A 15,942-nucleotide genomic window follows, 5' to 3' on the forward strand; every position below is an offset into this window, starting at 1 on the left:
CTTCTGCATCTATCGGAATTTAAGATAACCTAACAAGCGGAAAAGGTCAGTTTTCATTCCAATCCCAAAGAAAGGCAATGCCAAAGAATGCTCAAACTACTGCACAATTGCACTCATCTCATACGCTAGTAAAGTAATGCTCAAAATTCTCCAAGACAGGCTTCAGCAATATGTGAACCGTGAACTTCCTGATATTCAAGCTGGTTTTAGAAAAGGCAGAGGAACCATAGATCAAATTGACAACATCCGCTGGATCATTAAAAAAGCAAGAGAGTTCCAGAAAAACATCTATTTCTGCTTTATTGACTATGCCAAAGCCTTTGACTGTGTGGATCACAATAAACTGTGGAAAATTCTGAAAGAGATGGAAATACCAGACCACCTGATCTGCCTCTTGAGAAATTTGTATGCAGGTCAGGAAGCAACAGTTAGAACTGGACATGGAACAACAGACTGGTTCCAAATAGGAAAAGGAGTTCGTCAAGGCTGTATATTGTCACCCTGTTTATTTAACTTATATGCAGAGTACATTATGAGAAACGCTGGACTGGAAGAAACACAAACTGGAATCAAGATTGCCGGGAGAAATCTCAATAACCTCAGATATGCAGATGACACCACCCTTATGGCAGAAAGTGAAGAGGAACTCAAAAGCCTCTTGATGAAGGTGAAAGTGGAGAGTGAAAAAGTTGGCTTAAAGCTCAACATTCAGAAAATGAAGATCATGGCATCCGGTCCCACCACTTCATGGGAAATAGATGGGGAAACAGTGGAAACAGTGTCAGACTTTATTTTTCTGGGCTCCAAAATCACTACAGATGGTGACTGCAGCCATGAAATTAAAAGATGCTTACTCCTTGGAAGGAAAGTTATAACCAACCTAGATGGCATATTGAAAAGCAGAGACATTACTTTGCCAACAAAGGTTTGTCTAGTCAAGGCTATGGTTTTTCCTGTGGTCATGTATGGATGTGAGAGTTGGACTGTGAAGAAGGCTGAGTGCCAAAGAATTGATGCTTTTGAACTGTGGTGTTGGAGAAGCCTCTTGAGAGTCCCTTGGACTGCAAGGAGATCCAACCAGTCCATTCTGAAGGAGATCAGCCCTGGGATTTCTTTGGAAGGAATGATGCTAAAGCTGAAACTCCAATACTTTGGCCACCTCATGGGAAGAGTTGACTCATTGGAAAAGACTGTGATGCTGGGAGGGATTGGGGGCAGGAGGAGAAGGGGACGACAGAGGATGAGATGGCTAGATGGCATCACTGACTCGATGGACGTGAGTCTGGGTGAACTCCGGGAGTTGGTGATGGACAGGGAGGCCTGGTGTGCTGCAATTCATGGGGTCACAAAGAGTCGGACACGATTGAAGGACTGATCTGATCTGATCTGAACAAGTGAACTGTCTTTTGCCAAGGACACTAGGAAACCCTTAAAATGAAGTAGATTTGGAAAAGTTTCAAAGAATAAGAGTCAGAGTCTCTTTTTCTCTTTTACACTGTAATTTCCAAATCCTACTTTTAAAAATTACTACAAAACTATACAAAGTTTCTTTCTTTTTACATGAAGGGAAAGAAGATGCTGGTATATGTATGCGTGTGCCTATGAATACCTCACTGCCTTTGATTCTTTATTTATTAATGTTATATAACCATCAAACAGATTTGAAGGATACTTTCTTTTGTTTAAAAATTATAAATACCCACGTCAGTTGGGTAAAAAATTTACTTGATAATAAAATAGCATAGGGATATGGAGAGTGAAACTGACTTTTCTTGACGTAATTATTGATATATGTCAGGGCACTCACTTTTCCAATTTGATATACACAAACAACCACACACTTAGACTTAACTATGAATTTAATGTTATTGTGCTTATTTTACAGAGCAGAAAATTGAGTCTCACAAACATTAACTTACCCAAGGTCATATGGCTATTAAGTGATAGAACATGGCTTTGACCAGGTTTTTCTGGCATTCTTTTTCTATTTTGCCAAGATGTTTTCTACTTCCTATGTAGATTCATGATAATAATATTCAGCTGTAATTTATTAAACTTCTACTATGTACTGTATGCCTTATACCCATTATTACATAATCTTCCACTGCTCTAAAAAACAAAAGAATTTTATACATGAGAAAACTAAGGCTCCTAAAACTTGGGTAACTTGGCCAAGTTAAGATGTATCAGAGCCAGGATTCAAAACCTGATACAATTGATCCTCATTATTCACGAATTTCATGCAGTCATCCCTGCCCCTTTATCCATGCTTTTGATTTCCATGGATTCAGTTGCCTGTGGTCAATCACTATCCAAAAATATTAAATTGAAAATTCCAGAAGTAATCTATACATTTTATATCACACAGTCGTTTTGAGTGAAAGTGAAGTTGCTCAGTCATGTCCGACTCTGCGACGCCATGGACTGTAGCCTGCATCAGGCTCCTCCACCCATGGGATTTTACAGGCAAGAGTACTGGAGTGGGTTGCCATTTCTTCCTCCAGGGGATCTTCCCGACCCAGGGATCAAACCCGGGTCTCCTGCACTGCAGGCAGACACTTTACCCTCTGAGAGACCAGGGAAGCTCGATTTGAGTAACAGGATGAAATGTCCTGCTGTCCCACTCAGAACATGAGTCATCCCTCTGCCTAGTGTCAGCCACCATTATCCAGTCTAGTTTAGTCCTCTGTCCCATCACTTAGTAGCCATCTGGATTATCAGTGATATGACTTGTGTTCAAGTCATCTTTGTTTTGCTTAATTATGGCCCTAAAGTGCAAGACTAGTTATGCTTAAAATGGAGATATTCTGTTACTGTACCTAATTTATAAATGAAACTTTATCATAAGTGCTTGTGCTCTTCAAGGTTTCAGGCATCCACTGAGGGGTCTTAGGATGTATTTCCCTCAGATAAGGGGAGGGAGAGCACTGTATTTGCAAATTTATCTGCTCAGTAAAATTTATTTGTAATCTCAAAAGCAATATTCATAGAGCTTTGCAGTCATTTGCAGGCATATGCAAAGCTGAAAAAATTTGAGTCACCCCACATGCATGCTCCCAACAAAATAACCCTCTGCCTTCTTGTTTCAGCCCCTACTGTAAATAAGCATCCTTTTTCAATCTACCTAGTGCCACATTTTCCCTATCTTTGTGTTTTTCTTTGGTAATGTTGCTGCTTGACATGGCCCCCAAGCTCAGGGCTGAAGTGCTGTGTAGTGTTCCTAAGCATAGGAAGGCTACAATGTGCTGTACTAGGAAGTTACAGTTGGCCTTGAGTCCAATGTTAATGAAATAAATATATGTCTTTAAATAGAACACACATACATAATAGAGGCTATGTATTGATTGGCTGACCAGAGGCTCACAGGAACCAATGTCCCATAAGACCAATGCCTTGTTCAATATTCATTAATTCCATCTCAATGACCCTATAGACCATAACTCCTGCAAATAACAAGAGGCAACTGGATTTGTGTTTCCAGTGTCCAATTCTGCTACTACTCACCCCTGACATGCCACATGTTCTTGTGAGATGATAGTGTTCTCTTTTGTATGGTAGACTGTTGTCATTTTGATTACAGTTTCCCACAAAACCATGTTTCATCACCACAACCACGACAAACTCATTCAAACGTGATGCCACGCCACCACCGTTTGGGCTTGGAACCAATAGATTTTCACCTTCGTGACAAAGAAAAAACAACACAGTGCCCACTAAAGCAAGTTCATAAAATATTTATTTAAATTGATTTAGCTTAGAGCAAGTTTATATACATAAATAATTTGTATTTTGTGAGAGTCAGATTCTGAAATGAAGATGCAAATTGTGGGGCACAAAGAGGTGCTGAGGGCTCTCAGTATCCTCATCCCAGTGATGGAGTTCGCACTTGGGTCTAGAGAAATAAACAAATGCACAGTGTCAGTCTCCTCCCATTTTGTGATGGCTTTATCTACACCATGAGCCTTCTGGAATTAAGCCCTTGCTCTGAAGGAGATCATTTCCCCTGTAAATTTCTCCATTGAGAAAAATAAGAAATATATCAGCAAGGATGATATGTTTAACACTGCAAAGGGTACTGAAGAAGTTGAAAGCCTAAAGGAGTGTACATCCATGATTTCTAAATCAACTTATTTGCTGAGATACCAGCTTTTCTCCATCCCATGTGGTAAAATCTAAGATGAAATGGAACTGGAATCTAAAGACATGGGCCAAAGCCTGGCTTTACGACACGCTGAGTGTTCTGAGCGAGTTACTGTACCTCTTAGAAACACAACTTCCCATCTATAATTCAGGAGACACAGGTTCGATCCCTGAGTGAGGAAGATCCCTTGGAGGAGGAAACGGCAACCTACTCCAGCATTCTTGCCTGGAAAATCCCATGGACAAAGGAGCCTGGCAGGCTACAGTCCACGGGGTTGTACAGAGTCGGACACAACTGATCAGCTGAGCACACCTCCAAAGATTCTAATCAGTGGAAATGCAAATGACTCACTCACTGTGTAGAGGATTCTATAGTTGACGAAGTGTGTTATTTGCATACATTATCTCAATGATGCTCATATCTACTTTGTCACTTAAGCATAATTATAATTATTACCATTTTGTGAGAAAGTCTTTGCAAACAGAAAGTTCCTACGTAAGTCCTGCGAATGTTAAAAAAAAAAAATCAATGGTTTCAAAGGCAGTGAAAAGAAGATTGTTAGCATTATAATCCTTGCTTCATATGAAAGAAAAATAAAAAGGAATTGGAACCAAATATGCCACTGCCTAGCTCAAATTAAAAGGACCCTTACACAAAGTGACAAACCAAGATAGCTCATGGGCTGAAACCCAGATCACACTCTGATCTCTGTGACATATACCCTGATGTTGAAATGTGTTCCAAATTGCGCAGAGTTGCTATAGGGACTACTGGGGCCCTAGGTTAATGAGTTAAGGAAATAATTATAGTAATAGCCAGGGAAGCATGTAAAATTTGTGTCACACAATCTATGATGTGATGTTTTTCCTCTTAAAAATTACTGTATCATTTCATCAGTCTGGATAGGCTGAGGGATGCAGCAGAAATGATCAAGCCAAAATTCTTGGTGGCTTCTCATAATAAAGGTCTATTTCTCAGACTACACGATTATTCCATACTGGTTCTGGCTTACCTCCCTAGCTCTTACTCTAGATCTCAGGCCAAGGGTCTTCCCCCTTATCTTGACTTGGCCAATTGCAAAGATAAAAGAAAAACAAAAGGGCTCTTGCACCAGCAACTAAAAGCTCTGTTCTGGAGTTGATAAGCATTGCTTCACTCTTAGTTCATCTGTCACCCAAACACAGAGAGACAAGAACCACAATCCAAGAAGTACCTGAAGGGGGAAATGAATGGAATTTATTGAATTGGCCAAAAAGTTCATCGGGTTTTTCTGTATCATCTTATGGAAAAACCCAAATGAGCTTTTTGGCCAACCCAATAGCTTGAAGGAGAGGTGAAAAGAGACTTAGGAGACAGGAGTTTTCTTTGACTTGTGGACTCTTCTATGGCACAAGGTTGCCAAAAGTGCCAATGCCAGCTTCAGCGGCATTAACAGAAAAGTGGAATCCAAAATCAAGGAGAAGACAATTCTATTCTCACTGCTGCTCACTTACATTTAGTATAAACCTTTAGGAACAGATTTTCCTTCCAGAAATGAGAGCATTGTCCATTTTGTGTTTCATATATTGCTGTGAAAAATTATGAGGTCACATATGATTTTGTGCCATTTGTTGTTCAGTTGCTCAGTCGTGTCTGACTCTGAGACCCCATGGACTGCAGCACACCAGGCTTCACTGTCCTTCACCATCTCCCAGAGCTTGTTCAAACTCATGTCCACTGAGTCAGTAATGCCATTCAACCATCTCATCCTCTGTGGCCCATTCTCCTCCTACCTTCAATCTTTCCCAGCATCAGGGTCTTTTCCAATGAGTTGGCTCTTCGCATCCAGTGGCCAAAGTATTGCAGCTTCAGAATCAGTCCTTTCAATGAATATTCAGGGTTGATTTCCTTTAGAATTGACTGGTTTGATCTCCTTGCAGTCCAAGGGAGTCTTAAGAGTCTTCTCCAGCCCCACAATTTGAAAGTCATCAATTCTTCAGCGCTCAGCCTGCTTTATGTTCTTTTGTAACATTCAGTTCAGTTCAGTTCAGTCGCTCAGTCATGTCTGACTCTTTGCGACCCCATGAATCGCAACACACCAGGCCTCCCTGTCCATCACCAACTCCAGGAGTTCACTCAGACTCACATCCATCGAGTCAGTGATGCCATCCAGCCATCTCATCCTCTGTCGTCCCCTTCTCCTCCTGCCCCCAATCCCTCCCAGCATCAGAGTCCTTTCCAATGAGTCAACTCTTCGCATGAGGTGGCCAAAGTATTGGAGTTTCAGCTTTGGCATCAGTCCTTCCAAAGAACACCCAGGACTGATCTCCTTTAGAATGGACTGGTTGGATCTCCTTGCAGTCCAAGGGACTCTCAAGAGTCTTCTCCAACATCACATTAGACATGTATTATTAATATATATTTCACCCTTAACTAATAAGTGTGTTTGATATTGTTTCATTAATTGTGTCAAGAAATATTGAAACCTCACAGAGCAGAAAATGTTTTTCATGGTTGGGGGATGAGGATTGTCTGAGAAACTATTATTTCTAGAAATGATTGTCTTTATAAGAAAACTTGTTTCATCTCTAGCTAAAATGACAGACTAAAATTAGGCAGGAGGGGTGTAGAGTGCTTCCAAAGAGGTGCAACTGGGATACCAGGGTGAAACACCCTAGAAAGTGAAGAGCTTCTATTTTCACCATACACACACACACACACAGGCCTAAAGAATATTCTCCAATCCTGAAAAGATTGATGGCCCAAAGCCACCTCATCCCCAAGTGGCGACATCCCTTCCAACACATATATACTCTCTTTGGTTAAAAAAAAAACTAGACAGATGAGTTTAAAATGGGATTTTTCAAAATGCTGTTAACAAGTTTGGGAGGAGTAACCAGGCAGATATAAATGCTGGCTGTGGGGATTACTTAGGTTTAATGTGCTAAGTATGAGATGCATTTTAAGAATTATTTCCCGGCTGTATTGTTGGAATGCTGAAGTCTAAATATGGTAATGTGAAACACTATCAAATCTGGTGGGAACCGGAATATACTTTATTTTGCAACCCTACAAGGGAAAAATATTTTGGCAGTTGGATAAGAATGTAGCAGAATCGAGATTTCGTGCTGACATCAGTCACAACTCTGTTCGTGAGACAATATTCATTCTAAACACAATTGTGTTTGATATATTGTTATTTAACATACATTTAATTACTCCTTTCATTAACTTTTCCTAATTGTCTCTAAGTATTATTTGCCTTTGGTGGAATAAACTTGTTATTTTTATGATCTCAGAAAAGCAGGATGGGGAATAATTGTATCAGGTGTAAGCTGAATCTGTAAGTACTTATTTTCCAACACACAAGCAAAAACCCTGGAAGGTCTGGTTATCAAAGGGTATTTCATGTAGGGATATCATGAGAATATTTATTGGTGTTTGTTTCAGTTTTGGCATCCAACCCTTAATTTTTTAATTTCCGTTTTACAGTTGCTGCGTAAAGGCATAATAACCACTTGAAACATGTAGCTTGAATAGGAGAGAAACTATAAGAGCCAAGGAGGATTTTAATTATAAACTCCACTTCAGCAAAATTGCCAGCCATGAAAGTGTGGCTGGGCAAGTATTTAGGTTAGGGTCGGGTGGTGCATGAAAACATTTGCAGTTGGATCATCTTCCCCCAGCTCAAGAACACAAAGTTAAAAGGTTAGCTTCATTGACTCCAGCCAGTCAGACCCAAAGCAACCTCGCAATTGCACCGCCATGTGAAAAGTAGAGATAAAAAGAATGCTTCGATAATCCAGGTTAAAATATATGAATGAAAAGACGACAGTAACTCACAGAGAAAGCAGCGTAACTCTTCACCGCAGCACACCCGAAATTGACCGTTGCAGGGAAGGTCTTCAAGACTGCGTGAAAGTGAAAGTGTTAGCCGCTCAGTCACCTCCCACCCCGCCCCACCCCACCCCGAGGCTCCTCTGTCCATGGGATCCTCCAGGCAAGAATACTGGAGGAGACTGCCATTGCCCTCTCTAGGGGATCTTCCCAACCCGGGAATCGAACCCACGTCTCTTACATCTGCATTGGCAGGTTCTTTACCACTAGCACCACCTGGGAAAGTGGCCTAACAGAGAGCCTCTCATATAAATGCATAGCAGAAAATAAATGAGAGTTGTTACTTTTTGAACTGTAACCATTATTGAAATAAGCATAAGGATAGTCACCGTGCATGACTGCACTTTGTGTCAGGCATTACAATAAGTCTTTCTCATTGAATCCTCATAAAAATGCAACGAGGTAGGTAGTATTTCAGGTGCGGAATTTGAGGCCGGAACAGGTCAGGCATGAGGGGATGGGCTGCATGGAGATTCTTCTAAACATTTCCCAGCACATCAGGCTTCACAGAGGTCCCTGACAGAGAACTGGTAGAAGCCTAGCTGTGTCCCCACGGCTACACAGTTTAGACCATGGTTGAATTGATCACTGCTCTTCCCCAGTGCCCTGCACAGGGTTTGGTGTGCAGTGGATGTCCAATAAATTTTCATTACTATGATGAATGGGTGAGTGAATGATAAATATTGCTGTATTCAAGTCTTTACATGGACCCAACAGACAATTCCAAGGACCCATGGGCTGATGGTACTCAATCATAAAGGCTATAGAGATAGCTCACTACTCTGGAGCCTAGAAGAATCCAACCATGCAGAAAGAGGGAATATCACTAAGCAGAAAATTTTAAACTATTATCTTGGCTGCTGGCCTTGGTGGCACTATTTCTGAAGAAGCACGTTCAGAAAATGTTGGCCAGCCTGCTTCCCTGACTCCCTGGTAGACCCCAAGAATAAAGAAAGCATCAGAAATAAATTTTATTTTCTAATTAATTTTCTGTATAAAGGGCTTTCCCCTGCCCAGATACAAAGGGCAACATTAAAGGCATGAGATTATTAAAAATTAATGCTAAACTCTGTTATCAGAGGGCTTGCTTATTTTACTGTTATTAAAAATGCAAATAGATGGAGTGAAACATTTTCGGCCTGAAAGGGATCTCAGCAAATGCTTTTCTTATCATGAAAAGTGCAAGCTAAGCACAGTGATCTTGTCCTATGCTCAGTTTTTGCTAATATTGGGGTCAGAAAAATAAATGTCAGAGGAAATAGTACATTTTATTTAATAAAGCAAAAGAGGGACAAAATAATCTGACTATTCACATGAAGAAACATATCTGCCTTTGCTACTTCCATAACCAGCCCTCTGTTTTAATCATTAAAAAAACAAATATTTCACAATCTTCCTTGCTGATCTCAAGAAACTATATAAGAAAAATCACAAAGGGCCAAATTGCAACTGTGTGTGTCTGTTGTAAACTAGAAGAACTGGCCATGTTGTGACAGTGAGGCAAGAGAAATGTTAGCTGTCCAGAAGACAGAATTATTTAAAACAGCACCTCCCATTTCCCCCCCCCCCCCTCAAAAAAATGTATTCTCTCAGAAAGCAAAGATCTCCATGGCAGATCTATTTCTTTAGCAAGATGTAGCCATGGCCTGTTGAAAATCCACTGCTCATGGTCTAATGACTAACCCATTCATTCCTAAAAATATGCCTTTCATAAAGCCATGTTTAGCTTAGTCCTCACTTTAAATTTAAACAGGAACTAATAGTACTGCAAGCTCTTTGCTTCCTTTCAGTCTAAGTAAATTTGGGGCAGTGGGAGGGGAATGGACCAGGAGAGAAGTTTCCAGCAGCAGTATCACACACATGCACACACACCCAACACACCATCCAGAGCTTTCATGGGCGTCTGCCCCCAACACCCTGGCATTGACAGAACTCTGAACAACAGACCCTTCTCTGAAACATGCTTATTTTAGATCCTTATACAACTTTTTTTAAATACAGGAAATCTACATTTTTGCCAAAGAAATCACCCTCTTTGGGGAGTTTTGTTTTGTTTTGTTTTTGTCAAAGAATGTTTAGCTCATACCTTTTCTAGAACCAGTGTGGCTAAATCTGTAACTTTCCTTTTAAAAAAACATATTTGGTAATTAAAAAGCAAGTGTGAAAAGCTTATGGTTTTTATTCAACCACAACACATTTTTTAAAATTCTGTAATGGCCTATAAATTGGCATTAATGATCACCTGCTCCAGAAACCTCGGAAACAGGAGGCTGAAAGGACATCCATGTGTTTTTATGTGTCTCGGATGCCTGACTTGGGGCCAAGTTGAGAGCTTTGGAAAAAATAGAAAGGACTCCACTGACTGGCTGCTTGTTAGAGTTTTAGGCCAAAAAATAGTTGAGTCAAGCACCACCATGTGTAACCAGATTTAATTATGGTCTAGGTAAAAAGAACTTGAGCAGACTCCAGGAGATAGTGGAGGAAAGAGAAGCCTGGCATGCTGTAGTCCATGGGGTCACAAAGAGTCGGACACGACTCAGCAACTGGTCAACAACAAATACCGCATTTTAAATCCTGCAGGAGTTTACAGTAGCTCAAGGTTTTACATTTTTCTTGTTTCTAGTGGGACCAGCGTATATGGAAATGACTTGCATGGGAGGTCAGGCTGGCCTAATTTGTATTTCCTTTCAAAGCTCTGTGAGACATAAATAAATACATACTATAAGGTACCCAGTCACTGTCATCTTAAAAACCTGTAAGGAAACAAAAATATGAGAAATCAAGTCCTATTTATGAGTATCAGAGGAACTTGCCCTGTAAAGAGAATCATTTCAGGAGAGAATTGTGTAAAACTCAAGAGCAATAGTTTACAAACAGTCCCAGGAGATGCTGGAAAACCAGAAATCATTAATCTTGCTGTCAATCAAAGACTCATTTTGTAAAGCAAATAGTCAACTCCTAATTTATCTCTTTTGTATGTTCAACCTCTTGTATACCAGTATTTCCTTGAGCAGAGGACAGGTCTTTGAGGCTCTGTAGATATTTCAGTGAGAGTCGAAAGCACTAGCTTTCCAAGTATAAGAGAGGGTCAGGGTCCAGTGGTTATTTATAAAGCACTTATTTGTGACAGGAACCGTGCTGGATCAAGAGTGTGACCCATCACTGAATTAATCACCTTTCATCTCTCTACTGCCTCGTGAAACACATGTGACATTAATTTTACCAATGAAAGCTAGAGAGATGGGATGTGTGTGTTCAGTCACTCAGTGATGTCTGACAATTTGTGACCCCATGGACGGTAGCCCGCCAGGCTCCTCTGCCCTTTCTCCAGGCAAGAATACTGAAATGGCTCTCCATTTCCCCCTCCAGGGGATCATCCCAATCCAGGGATCAAACTCTTGAGTCTTTTGCCTCTCCCACGTTGTCAGGTGGGTTCTTTACCCCTGTGCCACATTGGAAGCCCAGATATGCATATACATACAGCTGATTCAGTCTGCTGCGCAACAGAAGCTAGCCAACATTGTAAAGCATTACGCTCCACTACAAAATTAATTAAAAAAAATTTTACCAATGAGGAAACTGAGTCTCAGAGAGGTGGTTGAAAGCCAAGTTTTGGCTAAAAGAGTAGTTGGGTCAAGCACCAAATTGTGGTAGTAAGTGGTAGAGGCAGAATTTCAAACTTACTCCAAAAACCATGCCATTTATCTTTCTGAAGCTTCTGTGGGAAAGGGGTGAGGATATATGGGTAAACACAGTAAAATTCCATTTTTACTGCTAAACTCTGTATTTTTACTGTCTCTAGTACAGTAGCACTAGAATATTAATACTAGGGTATTAATTGACACAAAATTTTCATGGAATCATATACTACCACAGGTGATGATATGTATGGAGATGACTACTTCATATAACACTGAAGCCAAAAATTTGTCTCTGTCACTGAAAATATGTTGAAATTGAGGGAGAAGAGATTGTATCTTCTATTTGTTTTTTGTTGTTTTTTTTTTTTTTACATTATTTTTGTTACTTTCTTAGAGGTACAAGTGATAACACATTAATGTGACCCAAGTATTGTTTTTTTTTTAATTTTTATTGGAGTACAGTTGCTTTACCAAGTTATGTTAATTTCTACGCTACAGCAAAGTATAATCAGCTATACGTATACATGTAGCCCCTCTTTTCTGGATTTCCTTCCCATTTAGGTCACCACAGATCACTGAGTAGCGTTTTCTGTGCTATACAATAGGTTCTCATTAGTCATAAACCTCTTAAGTCTTATCTCACAAACCATGGGATCCAAACTCGGACATTGACCTAGGAGAGTAACTCCTTTATTCAAAATTTTCAGGGAAGTTTCTCTCCTTCCCAGAAAATAAAGAGATCATCAACTACAGACACTAGAAATACTTAAATTGTGTGGACAAAATATATATGTTTTGAAGGGCAACATACCTCTGGGAAAAAAATGGAAATCCTTTCATATACTACAACATGGATGAGTTTTAAGGACATTATGCCAAGTGAAATAAGCTATTCAGAAAGACAAATATTGGATAATTTCACTTACCCAAGGTATTTGATGTAGTCACACTTCTAGACACAGAAAGTAGATTGATAATTGCCAAGGGCTGGGGCTGGAGGAGGAGTTTTTCAGTGGATAGAGAGATTCACTCATGAAAGATGAGAAAGTTCTAGAGATTTGCTGTACAACAGTGTATATACGGTTACCAACCCTGCTCTATATACCTAAAAAATATTGTTTAACCACAATAAGAATTTTTAAAAGGCTGCATGACATATATATGGTATCTAGAAAAATGGTACTGATGAACCTATTTGCAGGGCAGGAATAGAGACGCAGATGTCATGAACAGACTTGTGGACACAGCTGGGGAAGGAGAGGTGGGATAAATTGAGAGAGTAGCATAGAAATATATACACTACCATATGTGAAATAGCAAGCTAATGTGTGTAACAGAGGGAGTTCAGCCTGGTGCTCTGTGACAACCTAGAGGGGTGGGATGGGGGTGTGTTGGGAGGGAGATTTAAGAGAAAGGGGATATATGTGGACTTGTGGCTGATTCATGTTGCTGTATGAAACCTACACAACATTGTAAATCAATTATCCTCCAATTAAAAATAAATTAAAAATTTAAAAAAGCTGCATGACAAATCCTAAAGAGAGCTGGGCACAACTTCTGAGAACAGTGTTGAACTGGAGCTCAAAGAGTGAGCTGCAAGGCACACACTTCAGTAGTTCTGAGTTTTCAAGACCATTTTGAACACTCAAGTCAGGCAGAAGGAGCCAATGAAGAAGTTTTCTAAATCTCTTTGCAAGCCTCTCTCACAGTTCAATGGGACTTTTCCAAATATCCATTCCATGAGCATTCTCAAAGGAAGCAGAACGCTACTTGGTTTGTGGCCAGATGCCTGCATCCTCAATGAGCTAACTTGCCTCACTGAGGCTCTAAAATACTCCTCAGAGAACCTTTGATAAGCCTACAAACACTCATTTCTATGTGTGAGAAGCACTGATTGGCTTGTGTGGTAGAGTGTATGCGTGCTAAGTGACTTCAGTCTTGTCCAACTCTCTGCGACGCTATGGCCTATATATAGCCTGCCAGGCTCCTCTGTCCATAAAATTCTCCAGGCAGGAATACTGGAGTGGGTTGCCATCCCTCCTCCAGGGGCTCTTCCAGACCCAGGGATTGAACCCGCATCTCTTACATCTCCTGCATTGGCAAGTGTGTGGTAGAGTAAGCACAAATATTGCCTGATTATTCTGTGTATGTGAAAGAGTTAGTTGCTCAGTCATGAAAGACTCTTTGCTATCCGATGAACTATAGCCTGCCAGGCTCCTCCATCCATGGGATTTTCCAGGCAAGAATACTGGAGTGGGTTGCCATTTCCTTCTCCAGGGGATCTTCCCAACCCAGTGATCAAACCTGAGTCTCTTACATTGTAGGCAGACTCTTTACTGTCTGAACCACAAGGGAAGCCCTAAGGTAAAACATTTTCTGCGACACCAAGATTCAAAAACTTAGATTTGCATGTTCCAAGTGCCCTGAAAGATTTTCTACAGTGTTCTACTGCCAAATGACTTTTTGAAAAATCTGAACTTGTCCCTCAAAGCTTTGGCCAAAATGAAACCCTTAGAAGAAAGCAGTTATAAAGCTACACAGTTATATGAAAACATAGAGGACCATTCAGTTAGTCAGAGATTTGTGATGTTAAGAAAACCAGAGATTTGCCAAGCAGCTAGAAGGGACCACTGGGGTTAATTCAGAGGTCCTTAGGGTCTTAACTAAACAGGTGAGGAAACTAAGACTCAGAAAACTCGTCTTATCCAGTATTAATGGCAACAGAAGGAGGGAATACTTTTACTAAAGTGTTTATGTTAGCTCAACCATGGTAACCCCTCGCTGCTTTTTATTAAACTATTAGTTGGCTTAAAATTGTACTTGGTCCCTGTTTATGGGAGAGTTTAATAACTGCTATCTACAGTAATAAGAGATATAGTAATGTTTATCTTTTTATTTCCTCTGAGGATTTTGGAGTGTTGCCTCATCATTAATTAAAGAATGCTCTTCTGAGTCCCCCTAATAGATAGCTATTAGTAACCCCATTCATAAAGTAAATGTAATTCTGAGCAATTAGGTAGGTCTGAGAGGCACCACATCCCTGAGCTCATGGATGCAGTGGGTGTTCTGCAGACTTGCAGGAAACAGACCCTTGGTCATTTCCATTGCAAGTATTTGCCCATGAACTAAAACAAAACCCACACTTAGATACTGAGCTGTTGATTAAACAAGAAATTGTGTTGAGAGCATCAGGGGCCTTCAAGGTGGATATGACAGTCCCTGTTCTCAGATAGAATGCATAAAATAGACAACTATATAAAATCCAAAATACAAGGTAAAATATGTATTATGAAAGAAGTGCTCTGAAGGGGGAAGGGAGTGAGAATATAAATCAAGATGAAGAGATCAGGAGAAGCTTCAAGACGAAGGTGACTTTGAGCAAGTTATTTAAAGACAGAAAATATTCCTGTGGTCAGATTTAGAAGCATGCATGCCTGGAAAATCTCATGGACAGAGGAGCCTGGTGGGCTCTAGTCCCTGGGGTCGCAACGATTCGGACATGACTGAGCACACACGTGTGTACATTTATTCATTCTAAAAGATTTTCCTGCACATACTATAGGATCTGGTCTAAGTTTTGAGGTAGAGAAGATGAGGCAGAGGAAAAAAAAAAATGGAGACGGAGCTCCTCCAACATCATAACGTTTCCCTGGCATATGCAGGGGAAGCAAAAAGCACTTTTCCCCCTTGCAATTTCAGATGCATAAATAGCCTCAGGCATGTAAATGCCTAGTAAAGAGTGAAACTTGGAAAAGGGATTGGAAGCTCCTTGGGAAATGCCTCTGAAGGCGTGAGTCAAGTCTCAGTACTCCAGGGGGAGTGTTCAGAAGGAAAAAGGAGAGGAAACCAGATCCAGGAAGTCTGTGGGTTGGCTTTGCTTCCTGCGCTCAGAGTGAGCAGATTCTCCATTAACAGCAGTGGAGAGAAATGGGACAAAGATGTGAGTGAGGCGCCATGAGGACATGCATGGCCCAAGGAAAGACTTGAGCCTTTGCTCAAACTCATGTCCATTGAGTCAGTGATGCCATCCAGCCATCTCATCCTCTATCATTCCCTTTCTTCTCCCACCTTCAGTCTCTCCCAGCATCAGGGTCTTTTTCCAATGAGTTGGCTCTTTGCATCAGGTGGCCAAAGTATTGGAGCTTCAGCATCAGTCCTTCCAATGAATATTCAGGGTTGCTTTCCTTTAGGATTGACTGGGTTGATCTCCTTGCAGTCCATGGCAGTCTCAAGAGTCTTCTCTAGCAACACAGTTTGAAAGCATCAATTCTTCAGTGGTTAGCC

At 40.6% G+C, this 15,942-nt stretch overlaps 1 protein-coding gene and 1 long non-coding RNA gene across 2 annotated transcripts in view; one reads left to right on the forward strand and one right to left on the reverse strand.

Moving 5' to 3' along the window:
* The window catches only part of GPC6 (glypican 6), a 1,245,321-nt gene that overhangs the window by 1,064,195 nt on the left and 165,184 nt on the right, over positions 1 to 15,942 (forward strand). The window lies entirely within an intron of this gene.
* Positions 3,754 to 11,093, reverse strand: LOC129624624 (uncharacterized). The gene is made up of 3 exons (XR_008701075.1): positions 11,014 to 11,093; positions 7,964 to 8,031; positions 3,754 to 3,892 (listed from the first exon to the last, which is right to left on the reverse strand). It is a non-coding gene; the product is annotated as an uncharacterized LOC129624624 (long non-coding RNA).

The sequence above is a fragment of the Bubalus kerabau genome, chromosome 12, assembly GCF_029407905.1.
Source record: "Bubalus kerabau isolate K-KA32 ecotype Philippines breed swamp buffalo chromosome 12, PCC_UOA_SB_1v2, whole genome shotgun sequence".
NCBI lineage: Eukaryota > Metazoa > Chordata > Mammalia > Artiodactyla > Bovidae > Bubalus > Bubalus kerabau.